Source organism: Canis aureus, chromosome 5 (assembly GCF_053574225.1).
Source record: "Canis aureus isolate CA01 chromosome 5, VMU_Caureus_v.1.0, whole genome shotgun sequence".
NCBI classification, from domain to species: domain Eukaryota; kingdom Metazoa; phylum Chordata; class Mammalia; order Carnivora; family Canidae; genus Canis; species Canis aureus.
The window spans coordinates 24,446,027-24,469,359 of record NC_135615.1 but is presented as its reverse complement, the minus strand read 5'-3'; the positions used below and the strand labels follow the sequence as shown (position 1 = coordinate 24,469,359).

The window sequence follows — 23,333 nt, the reverse complement described above, 5'->3', positions numbered from 1 at the left end:
GAAAACCACCATTCCACTCTCATTTCTGCGAGTTTGGCTTTTTTAGTTTACACGTGTGAGAACATACAGTACTTGACTTGCCTTTCTCTGTCTTATTTCACTTAGCTTTATGCCTTCAAGGAGGATTCACTATGTCACAAATGGCAGGATTTCCTTCTTCTTTGTAACTGAATAATATCCCATTATATATATATAATATTATAAATATGTAATATCCCATTATATGTGTATATATATTATGAATATATAATATCCCATTATATCTATCTATCTATCTATCTATCTATCTATCTATCTATCTTCTATCTATCTATATCTATTTCACATTTTCTTCATCCACCTATCTCTCCATGGACACTTAGGTTGTTTCCATGTCTTGGCTATTGTGAATAATGCTGCAATGGACACGGGGGTGCCATTATCACTTGGAGAAAGCAATTTCATTTCCTTCAGATATATGTCCCGAAATGGAATTCCTGGATCACAGGGTATTTTTACTTTTAATTTTTTGAGGAACCCTCCATACTATTTTCGGTAGTGGCTGTGCCAATTTAATTTGCAACAGCAGTATTCCTGGGTTCCCTTCCCTCATGACCTCACCAATACTTGTTATCTCTTATTGTTTTGATGACAGCCATTCTAAGAGATATTGAGTGATACCTAGTGTGGTTTTGACTTTCATTTCCTTGATGATTAGTGATGTTGAACATCTTTTAATGTACTTATTAGCCATTTGTGTGTCTACTTTGGAAAAAAGGTTTGTTCAGGTGCCCTGACCACATATTGATTGGATTATTTGCAGTTTTTTTGCTGTTGAGTTGTATGAGCTCCTTACATATTTTGGATATTGCAGACACACAGTTTGCAGATTTCTTCCCCTTTGTAGGATGCCTTTTCATCGTATTATTTCCATTGCTGTGAAGAAGCATTTTAGTCTGATGTTCCCCTTGTTTATTTTTGCTTTTGTCACCTGTGCTTTTGATGTCCTATCCAAAAATTCATTGCTGGAACCAGTGTCTCAAAGTTTTTGCCCTGCTTTTCTTCTAGAGTTTTGTGATTTCAGGTCTTTTATTTAAGTCTTTAATCCATATCCAGTGAAGTTTTGTGAGTGGTGTAAGGTAAAGGTCCAGTTTCATTCTTTTGTTTTGAATATCCAGTTTTCCCAGCACCACTATTCGAAAGACTGTCATTTTCCCATTGAGCATTCTTGGCTCTCTTGTCAAATGTCAGTTGACCATATATATTCATAGGCTTATTTCTGGTCTCTCAAGGCTGTTCCATTGCATTGGTCAATGTGTCCATTTTTATGCCAGTACCATACCATTTGGATTACTGTAACTTTGCAGAATGGTTCAAAGTCAGGAATTGTGATGCCTCCAGCTTTTTTTTTTTTTTTCCTTCCCAGGATTACTTTGGTTATATGGAGTCTTTTGTGGTTTCATAAGAGTTTTAAGATTTTTTTTTCTATTTCTATGAAAAACTCAGTTGGAATTTTGATGGGAATTGTATTGAATCTATTCAATTATTTTAGGTAGCATAGACATTTTAAAAACATTAATTCTTTTGATTCATGAACATGGGATATCTTTCCAGTTATTTGTGTCATCTTCAATTTCTTTTATCAGTGTCTTATAGTTTAGTGCACAGATCTTTGCCTCCCTGGTTAAGTATATTTCTAAGTATTTTATTTCATTTTTGGATATTATTTTAAATGAGAATATTTTCTTAATTTCCTTTTAAATAGCTCATTGTTAGTGTAAGAAATACAACAGACTTTTGTTATGTTGATTTTTATATCCTGTGACTCAACTGCATTCTTTTATTAGTTGTAATAGGTTTTTTGTGAGGTCTTTAGGGTTTTCTTTACATAAGATCGTATTATCAAGCAAACAGAGACAATTTTACTTCTTCCTTACCTATTCAAATGCCTTGTATTTCTTTTTCTTGCCTAATTGCTCTTGCTAGGACTGCCAGTACTAGGTTGAATGCTAGTGGTGGGAGTGGGCACCTTTGTCTCAATCCTCATCTTAAAGGAGAAGCTTCCAATATTTCACTATTAAGTATATGATTTCTGTAGGCTTGTCAAATATGACTTTTATTATGTTCAGGTGTATTCCTCCTATTCACAATTTGTTGCAAGGTGAAATTTGTTTCCATGAAAAGATGCTGAAATTGCCAAGTGGTTTTTCTCCAAGAAGAAGATAGAATGATTTTTATCTACCGTTGTGTTAATGTGGTGTGTTACATTGATTGGTGAATGTTGGACTATCCTCATGTACCATGGATAAGTTCGACTTGATCATGGCATGTGTTCTTTTTAATATGCTGTTGAATTTGCTAGTATTTTGTTGAGGATTTTTGCTTCTATGTTCATCAGGTGGGCCTGTAGTTTTCTTGTTGTGTTCTTTTCTGGTTTTGGTATCAAAGTAAGGCTGACCACATAATCTGAGCTTGGTAGTGCCCTATCCTCGTCATTTATTTTGGAAGAGTTTGAGAAGGTTGACACTAATTCTTCTTTAAATGTTTGGTAGAATTCACCAGGGAAATCATCTGCTATGAGCTTCTCTTTGCTGGGATGTTTTTAATCACAATTTACTCTCCTTGTTGTCTGTTCAGATTTTCTATTTCTTCTTCTTCTTCTTTTTTTTTTTTCTTTTTTTTTGATTTTCTATTTCTTCTTAAACTAGTCTTGGTAGGTTGTATGTTTCAAAGAATTTATCTGTTTCTTTTAAGTCATCCAATTTGTTGGTATATAACCACTCATAGTAGTCTCTTATGATCCTGTGGTAACAGTGGTAATGTCTCCTTTTTTTTATTTATGGCTTTATTTGATTTTTTTTCATTTTTTATAGTTAGTGAGTTAAAGGCTTATCAATTTTGGTTATCTTTTCAAAAAATAGCTCATGTTTTCATTAATCTTTTGTTTTCCTGATCTCTATTTCAGTTATTTCTGTTACCATCATTTTCCTTCCTTCTCTTAATTTGGCAGTTTTTTTCCTTGTTCCTTGAAGTGTAAAATTATTGTTTATTTAAGATCTTTCTTTTTTTCTTTTTTTTCCCACTTTTATTTTATTTTTATTTTTATTCATGAGAGACAGGCAGAGGGAGAAGCAAGGCTCCATGCAGGGAGCCTGACGTGAGACTCAATCCCAGGTCTCCAGGATCAGGCTCTGGGCTGAAGGTGGTGCTAAACTTCTGAGCCACCTGGGCTGCCCTATTTTTTAAGTTTTTATTTAAATTCCAGTTAGTTAACATATAGTAATATTAGTTTCAATAATGGAATTTTGTGATCCATCACTTACATAAAACATCCAGTGCTCTTTGCAAGTGCCCTTCTTCATGCCCATCACCCATCTAGACCAATCCCCACCCTCCAACCCCACCCAGCAATCCTCAGTTTGTTCTCTATAGTTAAGAGTCTGTATTATGGTTTGCCTGTCTTTTTTACCCCATTTTCATCTGTTTTGTTGCTTAAATTCTACATATTAGTGAAATCACATGGTATTTGTCTTTCTCTGACTTATTTTGCTTACCACTATACTCTCTAGCTCTATCCACATCTTTGAAAATGGTGAAAATTAACAAGACAGGAAATTACAAATGCTGGGTGAGGATGTGGAGAAAGGGGAAGCGTCTTGTACTGTTGGTGGGAATGTGAACTAGTACAGCCACTCTGAAAAACTATGTGGAGGTTCCTCAAAGAGTTAAAAATAGAGCTACCCTATGACCCAGCAATTGCACTGCTGGGGATTTACCCCAAAGATACAGATGCAGTGAAAAGCCGAGACACCTGCACCCCAATGTTTATAGCAGCAATGTCCACAATAGCCAAGCTGTGAAAGAAGCCTCGGTGTCCATCGAAAGATGAATGGATAAAGAAGATGTGGTATATATACAATGGAATATTACTCAGCCATCAGAAATGACGAATACCTACCATTTGCTTCAACGTGGATGGAACTGGAGAGTATGATGCTGAGTGAAGTAAGTCAGTCAGAGAAGAACAATCATATGGTTTCACTCATACGGGGAATATAAAAAATAGTGAAAGGTATTCAAGGGGAAGGAGAGAAAATGAGTGGGAAAAATTAGAGAGGGTGACAAAACATGAAAGACTCCTAACTCTGGAAAACGAACAAGGAGAAGTGGAAGGGGAGGTGGGTGGGAGGATCGGACGACTGGGTGTCAGGCACTGAGGGGGACACTTGACGGGATGAGCACTGGGTGTTTCTTTTTTTAAGATTTTATTTATTTATTCATGAGAATACAGAGAGAGAGAATGAGAGAGCCAGAGATACAGACAGAGAGAGAAGCAGGCTCCATGCAGGAGCCTGATGTGAGATTTGATCACAGGTCTCCAGGATCACACCCTTGGCTGAAGGCAGTGCTAAACCGCTGAGCCACCCGGGCTGCCCAGCACTGGGTGTTATAGTATATGTTGGCAAATTGAACTCCAATAAAAAATATATATATACAAAAGAAAAGAAAATGGCAAGATTTCATTATATATATATATATATATTCTTTATCTTTTCATCAGTCAGTTGACAATTGGGCTCTTTCCATAATTTGGCTATTGTTGATAATGCTGCTGTAAACATTGGAGTGCATGTGTCTCTTTGAATCAATATATTTTTTAAAGATTTTATTTATTTGCTCATGAGAGACCCAGAGAGAGAGGCAGAGACACGGACAGAGGGAGAAGCAGGCTCCATGCAGGAAGCCCGACGTGGGGCTCGATCCTGGGACTAGGATCATGCCCTAAGCCAAAGGCAGACGCTCAACCACTGAGCCACCCAGGCATCCCAGTATTTTTGTGTCCTTTTGATGCACTACCTAGTAGTGCAATTGCTGGATCACAGGATAGTTCTATTTTTAACTTTTTGAGGAACCCCATGCTGTTTTCCAGAGCGGCTGCACCAGTTAGCATTCCCAGCAACAGTGTAAGAGGGTTCCCCTTTCTCCACATCCTCGCCAACACCTGTTGTTTTCTGTGTTGTTCTTTCTTTTTCTTAATATAACCATTTATCTCCATATTTCTAAAACTTCCCTTTAGAACTGCTTTTACTGTGTTCCATAATTTTTGGTATATATTTCCATTTCCACTTGTTTCAAAATTTTTTAAATTTCTGTTTTGGCTTTTATTTTGACCTATTAGTTATTCAGGAGTGCTTCATTTAATATCTAGTAATTTGTGAGTATTCTAGTTTTCCTTCTGTTTTTCTAATTTCACACCATTGTAATTGGAAAAGACACTTGGAATGGTTTAAGTCTGCTAATACTTGTGAATACCTAATATGTGATCTATCCTGGAGAATATTTCATGTGTACTTGAGAAAAATACGTATTCTGCTACTGTTGGATGGAATGTCTGTATATGTCTGTTAGGTCCATTTGGTCTAAAGTATAGTTTAAGTTTAATATTTCTGTATTGATTTTCTGATGATCAATCCTTATTAAAAGTGGAATATTAAAGTCCTCTACTATTAGTGTATTATTGTTTATTTCTCCCTTCAAATAAGTTAATGTTCCGATGTAGGGTGCATATATGTTTACAAGTGTTGTATTTTCATGATGATTTGACCCACTTATTAATATATTATAACTTTTTATGTCTCTTGTTACAGTTTTTTACTTAAAATCAGTTTTGTCTGAAAGTGTGGTTACCCCTGCTCTCTTTTGTTTTCCATTTGTATGGAATATCTTATTCCATTCTTTTATTTTGAGCCTATATATGTCCTTTAAACTGAGGTGGGCCTTTTGTAGGCAGCATATAGTTGGGTCTTGTTTCTTATACACTTAATTACTCCATGCCTTTTGATTGGAGAATTTAATTAATTTATATTTAAAGTAATTATTGATAGGTAAGGACTTACTAATGCCATTGTATTATTTTCTTGCTAGCAGTTCCTGTATTCCCGGCTTCCTCTCTTACAGCCTTCCTTTATGAATTGATTTTTCATAGTGATATACTTTGATCCCTTTCTTTTTATATTTTGTGTATCAACTGTAGTTTTTTTGCTTTGTGGTTACCATAAAGCTTACAGAAAACATCTTAAAGAGTTAATGATCTATTTTGAGCTAATAATTACTTAATTCCAATTGCACACAAAAACTCTACCCTTTTGTCCCCTCCCTAAACAGATCATGTTTTTTGATGTCACAATTTACCTCTTTTCTATATGGTATTTCCACTGACAAATTATCATAGCTATGTTTTTTAAATACTTTTATCCTTTAAGTTTATACTATAAATTTATACTAGAGTTGCTTAACATCCTAGCACATTACAGTATTAGAGTACTCTGAATTTGACTATATATTTGCCTTTGTCATCGTGTTTTATATTTTCATGGTAAAATTAGCATCCTTTCATATCAGCTTGAAATCTACCTTTAAGCATTTCTTGCAAGGTAACTCTAAATGGTAATTAACTTCCTCAATTTTTGTTTGTTTGGCAAAGTGTTTATCTCCCATTCATTTAAGAAGGATGACTTTGCCAGGTAAAGTGTTCTTGGGTGGCTGTTTTTTCTTTCACCACTTTGAATCTATCATTCCATTCTCTCCTGGCCTGTGAGGTCTCTGCTGAGAAATGCCCTGATAGTCATATAGGAGTTTGCTTCTACGAGAAGAATTTTTTCCTCTTTTAGTTTGCTGCTTTTAAAATTCTGGTTTTAGTTTTATTATAATGTGTCTTGGAGGATATCATTTTGGGTTGAAATTTTTGGAAAACTCATAAGCTTCATGAACTTGAATGTCCAAATGCCTCTCTAGATCTGGGAAGGTCTCTACCATCGTTTCTTCAAATAAACTTTCTGTCCCTTTCTCCCTCTCTTCTTTTTGTGGCACTCTGATAATACATATATGTTGTTTCTCATAATGATGTTTAGTAGTTCACAGAGGCTTTCTTCACTATTTTTCATTCCTTTTTTTCGCTTTGTTCTCCTCTGACTGGATCATTTTAAATGACCTGTCATCTACTTCCCAGATTCTTTCTTCTGCTTGATCCAGTCTGCTGTTGATACTTTGTATTGCATTGTAAAATTTCATTCATTGTATTCCTTGTCTCCAGTACAAATTTGTTTGTTTCTTTTTTATGATTTCTGTCTCTCTGTTAAATTTTTCATTTTTTTTGTGTATTGTTCTTCTAATTTGCTGAATCATCCTTCTATGTTTTCTTATGAGTTCACTGAGCTTCCTTAAAACAACTATTTTGAATTCTTCATTAGGCAAATCATAGATCTTCGTTTCTTTGGGGTAAGTTGTTGAAAATTATTGTGTTCTTGTGGTGGTGTCATGTTTCCTTGATATTTCATATTCCTTGAAGTCTTGCTATGCTGTCTTTAAAATGAAGTCACCTTGCCCAGTCTTTACTAACTAGCTTCAAGAGAGAAATACCTTCCATTAGCTCTGCTAGGGATTCTGAGGCTTTCTTAGACCTTTTCTGTGGATAGTTTTCCTCCACACTTTCTGCTCTTTCTTGGGAAGAAATTCTTAAGATTATATGTCTTCTATCATTTCTGCAAAGTCATACCAGGTGCGAGAGCCTCTCGTTTTCTTGTTTTCCCACAGGCAGTGGTGAAAATGCTCAAGTCTGTGTCTTCTATCCCACTCTCATGGAGCTGGCCCAGTTTTTTTTTTTTTTTATGTGCTTATTAGCCATCTGCAAAGGCTCACTCTTGCTGCCATTCGGAATATGCATAAGGGAGCTGGCCTCAGGGTGGGAGGTTCAGGTGTAAAGAACATTAGGGTTGCTTTTGGGCTAGTTGGGAGGATCTGCAGATAGCACATCTGAAGGCTCATGGTAGGCTTCCTGATAGAGTCAGTGAAGCAGTTAGTGGGATCCATGTCCATTGGAGGCTATCAAAGAGACCTGACTACTGGTCTGCCATTATCTGCTTGTCTTTCAGCTATACAGTATACCACAGTTTTCTGGTAGGGTGAGAAAGAAGTGGGTCTCTTTGGTGGTGTCCTGCAGATCTGGGGAAGCCAAATGCTCACTCATATGTTCTCACATCCCCAAATGGGAGAAATCTTGGACCAAGAAGGTCTCCCTTGGCCCTGATCTATGCCACATTGGGAGAAAGATGACACAGGTAAAGCTAAACAGTTCCTCTTATCCTCTTCAATGACTCCAATCTCAGATTTTTTTAGGCTCCACTGGTACACTGAAACATCTTCTCTGGACTGTTAGGCTTTCACAAGGCATCCTCATTGTGGGTGATTATCAAAATATGTGCTCTTTGAAAGAAGATAATAGAAAACTGCTATTTTGCCATTTTGATCTCACTGATATTTTCAAAAAGTAAAAGACTGGCAACAGTTATGAGTTGAAATGTGTCAAATGTTTCCTAACTTGTAAAAATATAATAGCATGATCAGAGAAAGACAAATACCATAGATCTCTCTTATATATAGAATCTAAAAATAATTAATTTAAAAAACCAAGCTCATAGATGTAGAGAATAGATTGGTGGTTGCCAGAGACAGGGGGTGGGAGATGGAGAAATGAGTGAAGGGCATGAAAAGGTAAAAATAAAATAAAAATAAGATAAATATAAATAATTTTTTAAAATAGCATGGTAAAGGAGTAGTGCTGCTTGCTATTTCATCCCACCATTTGGGGTTTCATTTTCCTGATTTCTCACTGTGTGCTTCTCTGCCTGTGCCCAAGAAATCCCCTGGTCTCTCTTCTATTCTCCACTTGGGCAGTATTCCCTGAAACTGGTTTTAGAAAGGTATGTGCAAAGAACAGCCTATTGGGGAAATTTACAAATGGGAGAGGGTTTTGTGTTATAAGTAAGAGATTCATTCATGGAAGTACCACGTCAAGGGAGAAAGACAAAATCAGAGGCAGGAGATGGAATCAGAAAGGTGGGCAGGACAAATGGATGAACATGGATGGGCTTACAACTGGAGGAGCTAAGACCGAACCAGGTGGAAATAGGTAAACTAAGGCAGTTCTGTAGCAATTTGTAAGAATTTGGAAGGCAGTGCCTCCCCTGGAGAGAACTGTTTTCACATAGAACAACACATTCCATCATGCTGGGTACTGAATTGGACCTAGCACAACCAAAGCAGTAATTTATATCTCTTTGGTTGAGGACAGTTAGTATAGTACTAACATTCATGAAATGGGCCAATGGGAGTTAATGATGGTTAGATAACCAGAGATGTCTAATAAGATTTGGGATTTTTTTTAAGCCAGGCAATTTCAGACAATTGGTTCCTGGGCTCCCTAAGGAAAGGGGATTTTCCAGATCATCCTTTTGATGTAACGGAAAGAATATGTGGAATGTTCCCTAAAATGTTATAGTATCAGTGACTTTAAATAATTTAATCGCCAAAATCTTATTATTCTTCTGCCTGTGGGCTTTCTAGCAGAAAGTGCAATTATATTAAATGTAGGAAACAAATGGACTCTAAATTCAAGTGTGGGTACAGACTTACTTGGCATCTCATTGCCTTTCTGAAAGTCTCATTACTCTCAGATTCCTTGTTTTTCTTTCTTCATGCTTGGCAGAGACCGCACACTCTTAAAATGATTGCAGACAGCCAGGGCAAAAGGAGACCTGAGTTCAACACCCCATCTACACAGATGAGTAAATACATCTCAGTACTTAACAAAGACCGAGGAAGTGATGATAAAGATGAGCCTAGGTTTTGATGTAGAATTTATTGAATGACTAATTTTGTATTGGCTACACAGTCTGGGAAACTTCAGATATATTGTTCCTAGAGTTTGTGGTATTTTAGTTTGGGTTGTTTTTTGTTTGTTTGTTTTTTGGGGTGGTTTTGTTGTTGTTGTTGTTGTTTTCTTCTTATTATGAAAAATTTTAAATGCTTGCAAACACAGAAAGAATATATAATGAGCCTCAGTCTTAAATCAGGTTCACTGGAGACCGACTCGGACTGACGCAGGGGTTTGGGTGCAGGTGGTTTTCTGGGGAGAGCAGTCGTGATCAGCTTCTGCAGGAAGTAAAGGAAGCAGGCCAGGCCAGAGGGAGATGCTGAGCTGAAAGTCTCAACAAAAGCCTCAGCCAACTCTGGGACATCTGGATGAGCATGGCCCTTAAAGGATCTCTCCTTCCTTGAAACACATGTCTCCTCTTTGTATGTGGGCTATGCCCAGAGAGGGAGGGCACAGCCTCAGACGAGCAGTGCTCTTCCACTAAGGGAAATACCTTTGGAGGGACCCAGCCAAGAACCTTCCTCAGCCACCAGTCCCTCATCTGGAGTGGCCTGAAAGAGAGTACTAGGCACCGCCCAACAGTATCTACTCCATTTACCCACCACTCATCTTCCACGATTGTCCACCTTGAATCCATTGTGTCCACCTCTACCCGCTTCTGACCCTTCCAGCCCCATGGTTTGTTTATTTTTTGGTGTGGGTTATTTTTTTGATAATTTATTGAGATATAATTTATATACCATAAAATCCACTCATCTTAAGTGTACAACTCAATGATTTTTCAGTACATTTCACCAAGTTATGTAACCCTACCCCTCATCTGGCTTTAGAATCTCTTTATCACTCTAACAGCACACTCCCTTTTAAAAAAAATTATTCCTGGTATATTTTGAAGCAAGTCACTTCAGTGAAGTTTTAATGCAATTAAGTTCTTAACTGAAGGGATCTCTTGATAGGAAAAAGACAAGACTTACATTTATATGAGTGAGGTGCCATTTACAAGTTATTTAAGGTCACATCATGTAAGACCTTGGGAGATGTAAAGAAGGCTCTTTCCAGAGAGAATGACTGTCCCTCCCTTTAAGTGAGTTATTCCCAGAGGTCATCTAAGAATAACACATCTGACAGACGGCTCTGTGCATTAAAGTTCTAGGGCATTCCTCAAGAGAACTCTTCTATCAGAGACAGGGAACTGTTCAAGTATTAGTGTGTGCAAGACAGCAGGCAAAGACAGCTTTCTAAAATAGGAAACAGTAGCTCCAGTGAGAAACCACCTTTAGATGGAATCATGAAGAGGAGAAGGAATAGATGTGGAAAAGATGGGAATAAAGTGGTAAAAAGACAAAGGGAGAAAATTCCATTTGTCAAGTGGCCAAGGCAGAAAACAAGGCATTCTCTAGGATTTGTATAAAGCCTTTGTACATGTGTCATCCTGTTGATAAAAGAAAAGTTCTGGAAACCCAAAAGAGAGGATTTTTAAGCTAAAATATAATTCACTACCATAAATTCACCCTTTTAAGGTATAAAATTCAGTGGTTTTTAGTATATTCACTAGATTATGGAAACATCACCACTATATAATTCCAGAAACTTTTTATCACCCCCAAAATAAACTCTGTACCCATTAGTGGTTACCCAGCCTTCCATCCGCACTCCCTCCCCTCACTTCAGCCTTCAACCACTGATCTTTTTTCCATCTCTATGGATTTGCCTATTCTGGACTTTTCATATAAATGGAATCACGCAATGTGTACTCATGTCTCATGTCTTTCCCTTAGCATAATATTTTCAATATGTTTGCAGTATTATATAGTATGTACCAGTACTGAATTCCTTTTTATGGCTGAATAATATTCTTATATGAATTATATGGATATACCACATTGTTAATCCATTCATCAACTGATGGCCATTGGGTTATCTCCACTTTTTGGCTATTATGAGTAATTTTGCTGTGAACTTCATGTACAAGTTTTTATAGGCATCTGTATGTTTACTGCATCCAACCAATGAAATTGCTGGGTCCTATTGTAAGTCTCTGTTTAAATTTTGAGGAACTGCCATACTGTTTTCCCCAGAGGGGTTGCACCATTTTACACTCCCACCAGCAATATGGAAGGATTCCAGTTTAACTACATTCCCACCGACATTTGTCATTTCTGCTTTTTCGTTTTGCTTTGTTTTTAAATTATAGCCTTCCCAGGATGCATAAAGTGGAAGGGCACACTTTAAAAGACTCTGACAGTGAAGAAAGGTGAATGCTAGAAACATGAGTTCCGTGTTTGGGGCCCTCAGTTCTGTGTTCGGTGAGGGGGTTTGGTGGCCGCTGGTGTGGAGAACCCTGTCACTTGCAGGACCATGACGATGCCTGTTCTGGCCTCACTCATTAAACAGAGCCTGCTCTATTTTATAACAGCCAGAGTGTCAAAGCTCATGGCTAATTTCAAATAAATGTCCATGTAAACACACGTCCTGAACTAAATAAAACACTAGAAACAGAATGTGCTAAAGAGAATGGGAAAGGTAAATCATTGTGGTCGGTCTCACTGAAGAAAGTGTCCCTGCCCTAGGTGGTTTTTGTAAGTTTTTTAAGTATTGCCATATATGGGGGGGGAGGGTTGTGTTTTTTTTTTTTTTTTCCCAAATATAAGGAAGGGTGGTATAAGAACTTTCTTCTAGAAAACTGTGAATTAAGGATAGTGACTTTGTTGAAAATATGTTCCAGGGCCCCTTTGGCACTTGGGCAGCATGTTAGGCTGTAGTTGGCCTTGGAGGGTTTTTGTCATCAAAGGGACATTTAGTATTTGGCTGGGTGCCTACAATTACCTGTAAAAGTAAAAACACAATTTACTGAGTCTTAGATCTGTCTGCTTGAGGCTGAAGTACCTTAGAAGAGCTTGCCAGAAATCGTGGGAGGATTTGGAGTAGTAGATGAATTATTTATAAATATGAATTTCCCATGTTGTACACTCCCATTTCATTATAGAGAAAGTTTTTTGGGGAGGGGGGTCTGTGTTGGAGGGGGGGGGGCGACACAATGGTTTCTGAATAGACAGCTCCTGAAACGACTTCCTCTTTTTGTGTTCTTTGCTGCCTCTTCTGTTCCAGTCTTCTTCATCTCCTCTTCTTTTGCTACATTGTTGTTTCTGCTCTCTGGTTTCTTTTCTAGAGTGGTGACTAGGGTTGCAGAGAAAAGTGTCCTTTCACAGGAGGCAACACCAGGCAAAGCCAGGAGGCCCTGCCATTGAGAACTGTGTGACCGTGGGTGAATCACACTGTAGCCAGGGCCCCCTTTACTCATCAGCAGAACGAAGGGCCTAACCAGATGGCCTCAAAGGAACCCACATCTTGGAGGCCAGATATTTTCCTGAATACCGCAGATGATGCCATTAATTGGGGTTGGGGTTGAGCCAAGGAGTTCTAGAAGCTTCAGAAACTTGGAAGCTGAAAGTCCCTGTCATGCATTAGTTAAGGCTCCCTAGAGAAACAGAGCCAATAGGGTGTGTGTACACATGATGTTTTATATATTTTATATGAATATAAATATATTTGATGAATACACACACACACACACACACACACACACACACACCCCTATATAAAATACATATAAAGAGTTTATTGTAAGAAACTGGCTTACAATTTTAGAGAGGCTGACAAGTCCCAAGATCTGCCAGGTGAGTCAGCAAGCTGGAGATGCAGGACTGCTGATGATGTGGTTCTCATCCAAAGACCAATAAGCTCAAGACTCAGAAAGACCTGATGTTTTGGCTCAAGTGCAAAGGCAAGGAAAAACAGATGTCTCAGCTTTAAAGCACTCAGGCAGAAGGAGATCCCTCCTCCTCAGCCCTTGTGTTCTATCCAGGCCTTCAACTGATTGGATAGGGCCCACCCACATTGGGGAGAGCAATCTGCTTTACCCAGTCTACCTATTCATATGTTAATCTTGCCCCCAAACCCCCACCCTCACAGACACACACAGAATAGGGCATCCTGTGTTCCCATAGAGTTGAAACACAAAGTTAACCGTATCAGCCCCAGTCAGAGATACAAAGAAGAGAAGCTAAGGAACTATCCTGGTGTCTAGTTTGGCCAGCACTACTCCACTCTTCACCCCTCACAGCTCATTATATTTAAACTTTTCCAGTTGTTATTTATTAAAAACATATATATATATATATTTTAAATGGTTCAAAAGCAAGCGTATTTAGTGTGTCTTTCAGAAAAATCTTGAGTAAGAAATATTTTGTCAAAGTCCTCTTGTCAAACTGAAGTATGAAGACCCATTCTGTGCTTAGAACATCAGGAAGAAAGAAGGGGAATGATGCATGAAGCTCCTGTGAGGCTCAGGCCTCGGGTGCTAGAGACATGCTTGGTGTTGGAAGAGGGACCAGGTGGGCAGGGCTCAGAGTTCTCCTTTGGCTCAGGTCATGATCCCAGAGTCCTGGGATCAAGCCCCACATTGGGTTCCCTGCTCAGCAGGCCCACGGGGAGTCTGCTTTTCCCTCTCCCTTGTCTATTCCCCAACTTGTGCATGCTGATTCACACTCTCTCAAATAAATAAATAAAATCTTTTTAAAAACAAACAAAAAACTCAAGGAGGGAAGAAAAGCATTTTTGGCAAGAGCTTCCTTTTTGGAATCTGAAAAGCCACTGAGAGTTGCTCCAGGCCTCTGGTTTGGGGATCATTGGCAGACCAGAGTGACTCTTCCATCAGTAGGACAGCAGCTACTTACACAGCCCATCAGGAGGGGCTCTTCACTGTGCCATGTCCCCAAACTCCGGTTGCCAATGGACATGGTTGGGCAAGGCCTGATGTTCCTTAATGGTGATTGATAAAAAACAAAGTTTGGGCTATAGGGATTCAGATTATTTCCATGACTTCTTTTTCTCTATTGATTGTCACTCAAGGGGTTTTTTACACTCTTATTTAATAATCTATGTTTACAGAGAGACAGTTTCATTGTAAAAGTATGAACTAGGGGTCTTATCGGTGACTCATACCATGACCAACAGACTTTGCCCAACAGCCGCTCCTAAGTTTTGTGCACAGCTTCCAGGAGACAGTAATTCTAAATTATCACTCAAATTTCAGGATGGTAATTTTCACAAGGTTGCCGTTCACTCTTTGAGGTTAGTGGCATGCATTCTTTTTTTTTTTTTTTAAGATTTTATTTATTTATTCATGAGAGACACACAGGGAGAGGCAGAGATATAGGCAGAGGGAGAAGCAGGCTCCTTGCAGAGACTCGATCCCAACGCCTTGGGATCATGACTGAGCCAAAGGCAGATGCTCAGCCACTGAGCCACCCAGCCACCACAATGGTGTGCATTCTTAAGGGCCTTGTCAACTTGGAAGAAACCTTTGCCAATTTTTTATATGAAGGCTCATGTTAGACACAAACATAATATGGTTTTAGAGATTGTTACCTGTTGTCTCTGAACATGTTGTAAGGATCACATTCAATGTCATGTTGCATCTTATTTCCCCTCTATGCTAAGTGGGGAAGGTCAATGTGTGGGTGCTATAAAGAAAAAAAGAAGAAATGCACCAGCAAGCATTACTTAGCCCAATATGGGGACTAGGACACCTAAGAAATATGTTCTAGGAGCTTCTGGCAACATAGCCCTGAGTGGAGGTTTTGTTACATCCTCAACTCGTTGCAGTTTGAGCAGAGTGAAAGAGCAAGTATAGCGGCTGGTTTACCTGGAATGTCTGGCACTTGCTTCGTTTTGTTACCTTCCTCCTAAAAGAGCACATTAATTGAAGAAAACATTTCAGTGGACATATAATGTGTATTCGTACAGTTACAAGGGGGTGCTTTAAAATACTTAGCCGTCAAGATGTACAAATGACCACAATCTCCATGGCTTACCTGCTTTTGTTTTGCAGCCTGTTTGGGTCTCTTTTGTTTGGTGCTCTGTGGCACATTCTTTGGCAATGTGCATGATTGCTAAACGATGCCATGCCCAGCAAGACCCAGACCCCACTCACTATGCATTTCTTGTGCAACATCTTTCTTTATTCAGCAAATAGTTTGTTAGCTTTTTGTCTGTGCAGGTACCATGCTAGGCCCTGGGTAGAAGCAGCAAAAAAGCTGACCTTGCCTCTGCCTACATGGAGTTCACAGTCTGGGATAGGTCGGGGCAGGGTAGGAGGACAGTGCATTACACAGATGAATATACCAATAATTAACTCTAACAGGTGAGTGTTGTGTAGAAATGGAGGCATTAAGAGAATGTATTGGCTGGCAGGGGGGGCACCTAATTTAGTCTGGGGAACAGAAAAGGCTTTTCTGAAGTAGTGACATTCAAGCTACAACCCCAACAATGAGCAGGAATCAGATTCAGAAATTATCTGAGGGTTCAACAGGTACAGAGGTGGCTTGGAGCCAGGGAACCCTGCAGTGGGCAGCTGTGACCATGCCCTTGGTCAGGGCTATTGATAGGAAGTAAACTTGGGAGGTTCACGGACTTAATCAGCAAAAGCATTGAGCATTTTGCAAGCCTAAACAGTAGGCAGGCCATTTTTATTTTGTTTTTGCTCTTTTGAGGGCAGTGTTAGATCTTTCTCCAGTTCCCTAAATACATACGCTCTCCCACACATCTACTGGAAGATTTTTTGGAAGAGACCCCCTTTAGCCAAGAAACACTAGAACTAATATAAATACGTATAATGAACTTCATTAAAACTGGACAGAGAAGAATTTAAAATGAGCACTGGGTGTTATTCTATATGTTGGCAAATTGAACACCAATAAAAAATTTATATAGATATTTCAACCAAAAAAAATTAAAAAATAAAAAATGCAGTTTTTAAGCTTGTAAAATTAGAGCCTTAGCCAGTTGCCTTCAGAGTCTGAATCTCTGAGCATGCATGAAAGTATGCGGTTGCTCTCTATCAGTTTTGAACACAACCCATTACCCAAGATAGACAAAGACGTGCTTACAGCCCAGTGGCAACTCCCTACATGGGAGTTATAATTTATGGACTATCTGTAACTAAGCCATATTCCTAGACCTATTCCAGAGCCATTTCATGCCTCTTCCAGTTGTTATCTGCTCAAGGAATGCAAAGCTGCTCTAATATTAGAAAAATCATAACAGAACAATGTGTTGCCAAGTAAAATCTTTCTAATTGAGACTAATTCTGGAAAGCCAGTGTGTAATGGTTCTTTGCAGAACTTTTCCCAAAATTGTATTTAAAACGTTCAAGATTGTTTGTTCATACAAAGCGCTTGCTGTGCGTGTTCTTTCAGAAGGTCACTATGTGGGGCTGTGGCATGTTTAACGTAGAACATTTCAGGAAATAGGCCATACTAGGTTGATAGCATTCTGACCACCACCACCCCCCTTAAATCCTCATTATTAAGGTTATAGAAAGAAAGATAAAAAAAATAACTAATTAATGCAGACGAAGTCACAATACAAAACTGTGAGATTATGTAATAAGGCTGAAATTTTCACAAATCTCCATCCTAATCAAGGACATGGATATTTTCCAAAATCCCCTTTATGTCTGTGGGGAGCAGAGAAATGCAGGGGCTCTCCTGTCCAGAGAACCAAAAACTCTGTGCCACCTTCCTCTGGGGGCAGTTCTGTTCCTAGCAGCCCTCTCGCAGATGCCTTGTCAGTGGTTTGCACCTGCCCAAGGTCCTCAGTGGGAGGAGAGAAGGCATGGACTTTCACAGAACAGTGAGGAATGCCGGGAGTCTACCTAGGGACTTCCCTTGCCTTCATTTGCTTTAATTCTTAAAGCAAATATAATTACCCCTTTTACAGAGGAGAAAAGTGAGACTCAGAGAGCTCAGTCCTGGGTACCCATTTCTTCTCTGTGTCCTCAGACATCTCCAGTCCCACAGTCTAGATGCAGTCTCATATGTCAGTGACTCCCAGCTCTCTGCCTCCTGTTCTGGGCTTCGTCTTGCCCAGTACAATGGATGTTTCTCTATCCTCATGATGCTTGACCTCTCAGACCCTCCTTGATTTCCATGGTACCACAGTCTCCTCTTTTGCTTCCTACCTCTGGTCCTTTGCTGGCTCTTCTTTTTTTTTTTTTTTATGGAGGTAGAAGATGATTTTAATTTTTTTTAATTTTTATTTATTTATGATAGTCACAGAGAGAGAAAGAGAGAGAGGCAGAGACATAGGCAGAGGGAGAAGCAGGCTCCATGCACCGGAAGCCCGATGTGGGATTTGATCCCAGGTCTTCAGGATCGCGCCCTGGGCCAAAGGCAGGCGCCAAACTGCTGCGCCACCCAGGGATCCCTGCTGGCTCTTCTTTATCTGTGTATTGGCATTCCCAGGAGTCAGGCATCTTTCTTTTCTTTTTTTTTAAGATTATATTTATTTATTCATGAGAGACCCAGATTGAGAGACAGGCAGAGACACCAGGCAGAGGGAGAAGCAGGCTCCATGCAGGGAGCCTGACGTGGGACTCGATCCTCGGTCTCCAGGATAACACCCTGGGCTAAAGGCAGGTGCTAAACCGCTGAGCCACCCGGGCTACCCCCAGACGTCTTTCTCTTATTCAGCTGCACTCTCTCAGTGGTCAATCACGTCTAGCTTCTTGGCTCTGGGGACCACCTCCATGTGGATGACTTGCTAATTTTAAACATTAGCCCTGATCTTGTCCTTGAACTTCAGACTTCTACCCACGGCTGTTGCTTGATATCTTCATCCAAAAGGCACCTCAGATTTCACATATCCTACCCAAGGCTCTAGGTCTGAGCTATCCAATGTGGTAGGGCCATGTGGCTGCTTACATTAATTAAAGTGCTAGCATATTTCAAATGCACAACAGCCTCCTGTAGCTCGTGGCTGCCAGATTGGACGTTGTAGGTAGAGAACATTCCATTGTTATAGGAAGTTCAGTGCTGCCTCAGCTGTTTTTACCCTTCCAAATCTGTTCTTTCACCAAGATCCCTATTTCAAATAATGGCACTACCCCCAGGTGTTTTTCAATTAAAAAATCAGGAGGCATCCTTGATTCTTCTCCTTCCTGCATGCCCATGTCAACCTCATCAGTGAATCTTGCCTACTGTGTCTCCAAAATATATCCCACGGGTGTCCACCTCGATTTCCAGTGTTCCCCAGGCTGAGCCACTCTCCTCTCTCACCTGGAAGGCTGCAGTAACTCCTCGGTGATCTGCCTGCTTCCACTCTTGCCTCTACAACCCATTCTCCACAGAGCAGCCAGCGTGATCATTAAAAACAAAAAAATGATTTCACCTGTCCCTCAACTGAAATCCTCCTAATGATTTCTTACCAAACAGAATAAACACACCACAGTTGGAACATTAGTTTGCATGATGCCCTAGTCCATTTGGGCTGCCAGTACAAAGTGCCATAGACAGGTGGCTTGTAAACAACAGAAATTTATGTCTCACAGTCTCTGGAGCCTGGAAGTCCCAGATCAGAGTGCCAGCACAGCCAGGTGCTAGTGAAAGCCCCATTCTAGGTTGTAGATTGCCAACTTCTTGTTGGATCCTTGTCTGGCAAAAATAGGGCAAGCTAGCCCTCTGGGGTGTCTCATAAGGGTACTAATCCCATTGGTGTGGGCTCTGCCCTCATGGCCTATTACCTCCCACAGACCCCACCCCCAAGTACCATCCCATTGGGGATTAGGTTTCAACATTTGAATCAATGGGCAGGGGAGCTCACAAACATTCAATCTGTAACAAGCGGCTCCATGTGATCTGGGCCTTCCATTCTACCCATTGCCCAGCAGATTCCACTCACTGCTGAAGTTCTTTCTGGTCCCCAAATTCTGTAAGACCTTTGCTGTCCTGAGGATCTTAGGATTGGCTTACCCAGACACTCTTCCCCTCCATGGACACTTGGCCGGCTCTTTCCTGTCGTCTAGAGGGGCCCATCCTGGAGCCCACTCAAGTGGTGACACCATGCAGCTTGTTTCAGTTCTCTGCACAGCATTTTGGACTCTCTGAGTGGTTTACATTTCTTCATTTGTTGATTTATGTCTTTTCTTTTTCTGCATTTCCCACTGGAATACAACAGTTATAGATACTGGGGATTCAATAAGAATGAGATATGCTTTGCCCCCTTGGAATACCAAAAACTAAAAATAATTTGTAATTATCTTTTTTTTTTTTGAAACGTGAGCAGGTGTTTGGACTTAGAACAGATGAGTTGTTTTCTCTTGAAAACTTGAACATGCTAATAATTTCTCAACAAATCATTTGGCCCTTTTCTCATGAGTAATACAAAAGTAGAATTTCTTTATGAGGGTCTCAGCAAGCAAGTTTCCCATACAAAATTAAAATGCCTTAGTTGTTTCTTATCCATGGTTTTGACTATTACCACACTTTCCCTGGCCCTCCTTGAGGGGCAGCCAGCTGGGAACCGAAGGGGCGTAGTTGGAAACCGGGAGAGAAGACAATTCCAAGGAATCCCTGAGGCCCCACGGAATGCAATGGAAGTTGCTGCCTGGGTGGGTGGAAAATTAGTGTGCACTGCAGAGCTGGCCAGCGTGGATTTGGAGGAATGGGTTTGCTCTTGTGAGCACTTCTGAGGGTGGCAGGAAGGCTACAGGACCGGGAATCTGAAATCAGTAGGCCTCCAGGATGGCAATGGGAGACTTTCGTTAGAAGACAGCGTGACCCCTGCCTTCGGGAATCGTCTTTCTGTTAGCATTGTGCTGGACTCTGGAGGCAAAAGGGAAGTTAGGAACTGTCCTGCAGGCAGCGTCCTCTCCTCACTGATGTCTCCCCTCCGCGATGTCCTGTGATACTGAGCTGGGGTCATGGCTTGGCAAGTCCTTGCTTGCTAGTAGTCTGAATTGTCAACTTGGGCTTCTTTAGTAGCTCCCCAAATACAGGCTAGCGCTGCCTGCCAAGTGCTGGGCTTATAAAAGGCATGCAGTCAACACTTCTTTCACTGACTATACTTCCCTAAGGATATTCAGTTCACCAAAAGACTCCTTTCATGACAATTCAAATTACTGGTGTCAGCCTACCCCCCGCACTTTTTGTCTACTTGACTAAATATCAGTCCCCTTTAAGACAGCTAAGACTCATCTTCTCCTGCAGGGCAGGAGACCCTCCTCGGTGTCTTTCTGGGATTTTCCAAAGCGCCTTCATCGGCCTCACCCCCACCCCCCAACACCAGAACGCCAGAAGTTAAACTGGTCTATCTGGTCCATGAGGTGGAGAGGCATGCCTTTGCGTTTTGGAATCTTCTGAACAGCTTGAGCCAGGAAGATATTGTGAAACTGAATTCTAAGAAAAAAAGATATTTTTATTATTAAAGTAGGATTTGTCAAGGGAGGAAACATGGAGGCTAGAGGTTGCATGAAATAAACCCTTAATCCTTCCAGAGCGGGCGAGACAGTCCCCTCGGGAGCAGGGGATGTGGGTGCCAAAGCCAAGGGAAGCTGTGAGGATTAAGAGCACAGGCCCGGGAGCTGGGGAGCTGGGCGACTGCCCTGCGTGGGAGGAGGGAAATCCCGAGGACCGCCGAGTTGGGACTTCATTGAGGAAAGGACTGAGAGGATGGGCCCTTTCTTTCTCCAGGCTGGCTGAAAAAATACACACCTCTGCCATCTGGGCCTTGGGGTCTCATGGATGAAACATGCCTCGCTTGTAGCCTCTCTGATTCACATCCTGCACATTTCAAGAGGACCTTCCTCTTAGGATGAAATGTGAATGGGGGAGATGGTTCTGGGAAAACACATGTGTAACCAGCCTTGCTCTGGGGCACAGAGAGGCCACCTTGCTCCGTAGCCGGGTCTCTGGCTCTTTTCCATTATCACCCCCTAGTTGGGTGATGGTCTTTGTGAGTTTCAAGGCATATTTGCTATAGCATTGCTTTTTTTTTTTTTTTTTTTTATCTCAGCATGACTGTTTATATTTCTCAGAGTGCTCTCTAAAATTAACCACACAGCCCTATACTGCTTGGCTTTTTAGGGAGATACAAAGTCTTCCTTGACCCCTGTCTGTGGGTCCTTGGCTGGCTCTTAGGGTCAAACTGACAAAGACACATTAAACGGGAAGAAACTAGACACATGTTAATGAAGTTTGGCAGTTACTTGGGATCCTTGCCCAGAGAATGAAGACCTGGGGGAGTGATCAGAGCTGGAAGCTTTTATACCTTTTACACAAACAATAAATTTGTGAAGAATTGACAACGCAGAGGGGTTTGGGCCGGTGATAGTAAATGGTGAGGAGACTAGAGAGATAAAAGATTAGTTGAAGGAGGTTTGTTTGCACATTCCTCTGGTGCAGTCTGTGGGCTGATAGAGTCTGTCTCCAGGAAAAGGAGAACTCATTTCTTGCCTTTAGACAAAAGAGGGAGACTTTTTTTCTTGCATTCACTGCTTCTTAATTGCTTGGAACTCAAAATAAATTTTATGTCAAGGAGACATATTTTGGGGTGACATATTCTGGTTTCCTGCCGCCTTCTTCATATTTTATTATACCTAACTCCTAGAGGAACAGGTTTTTGGAGCCCACTTTTCAGCATTAGCCACAAGTACTGTCTCTTTTTTTTTTAAGATTTTATTTATTTATTCATGAAAGACAGAGAGAGAGAAAGAAAGAGACAGAGACATAAGCCGAGGCAGAAGCAGGCTCCATGCAGGGAGCCTGATGCCGGACTCGATCCCAGGACCCCAGGATCATGACCTGAGCCAAAGGCAGATGCTCAACCACTGAGCCACCAGGTACAGCCACTCAAGTGCTGTGTTTTAATGAATGTGTAGATATTGTTATAAGATTTTTAAAAACATTTTAAGTTATAATTAACAGTGACTTTTAAAACAACGGTATAACACCTATGGAAACCGCATGGAGAAGTTCAAGTGCGTGTAAAGAATGGCTCGGTGTACCCAGTACTAACAGTGGGTGCATGGTACACTGACTAGGGTATGTTGCAGTGTGCCGTGGTGAAATCAGAACTTGATCCAACAACTTTAACATTATGTTTCTTGACAATGATTTTTTTCATTTGAAGATATTTGCACTACTTAAAATTTTACAAATAAACTGAAATTTGGTTGAGATTGACATCGAACCATTTCATATTTGCGGATATAAAATTCACGTGCAGTGATAGCAGTAAAATGTAATAGACACAGAAGATAAGAAACTGAGCAAACCCAAGGTCGATGCAAAGACAGGTTGTTCTAAATGAATGTCAAATGAGAAGAGTAGAGAATTTTTGCACGATCTCTGTCCTCTCCCTTAATTTTTAATAGCCAGTTTCTTTCTTTTTTTAAGATTTTATTTTTAAAAATTTATTTGAGGTGGGGGAAGGGACAGAGGAAGAGAAAATCTGAAGTGGACTCTGTGCTGAGCACTGAGTCCTGAGCCCATGACTGCGAAATCACAACCTGAACTGAAGCCAAGAGTCGGATGTGTAACCAACTGAGCCACCCAGGAGTCCCAATAGCCAGTTTCTTTCTATGTCCACATTCCCCTAATGAACCTCTCTCCCATAACCACCATTAGTTAATTTTATTTGTTGATCTGTCATGATGATTCTACTCCTTTTCCCCAATCACCTGACCCCTGACCCTTCTAACTTCCTTCTGATGCTTGACGTGCTCCCATTGGGGAACTCCATTTCTAACGTGGAGCTATAAACCATGCACCTGGGAAATTTGCTGTAGAAAGGGTATTGAAAA

The 23,333-nt window shown here is 40.5% G+C and overlaps 1 protein-coding gene across 3 annotated transcripts in view; it reads left to right on the top strand.

The window, feature by feature from the left end:
- CAMK1D (calcium/calmodulin dependent protein kinase ID) overlaps positions 1-23,333 on the top strand; it is a 434,038-nt gene that overhangs the window by 340,481 nt on the left and 70,224 nt on the right. The window lies entirely within an intron of this gene.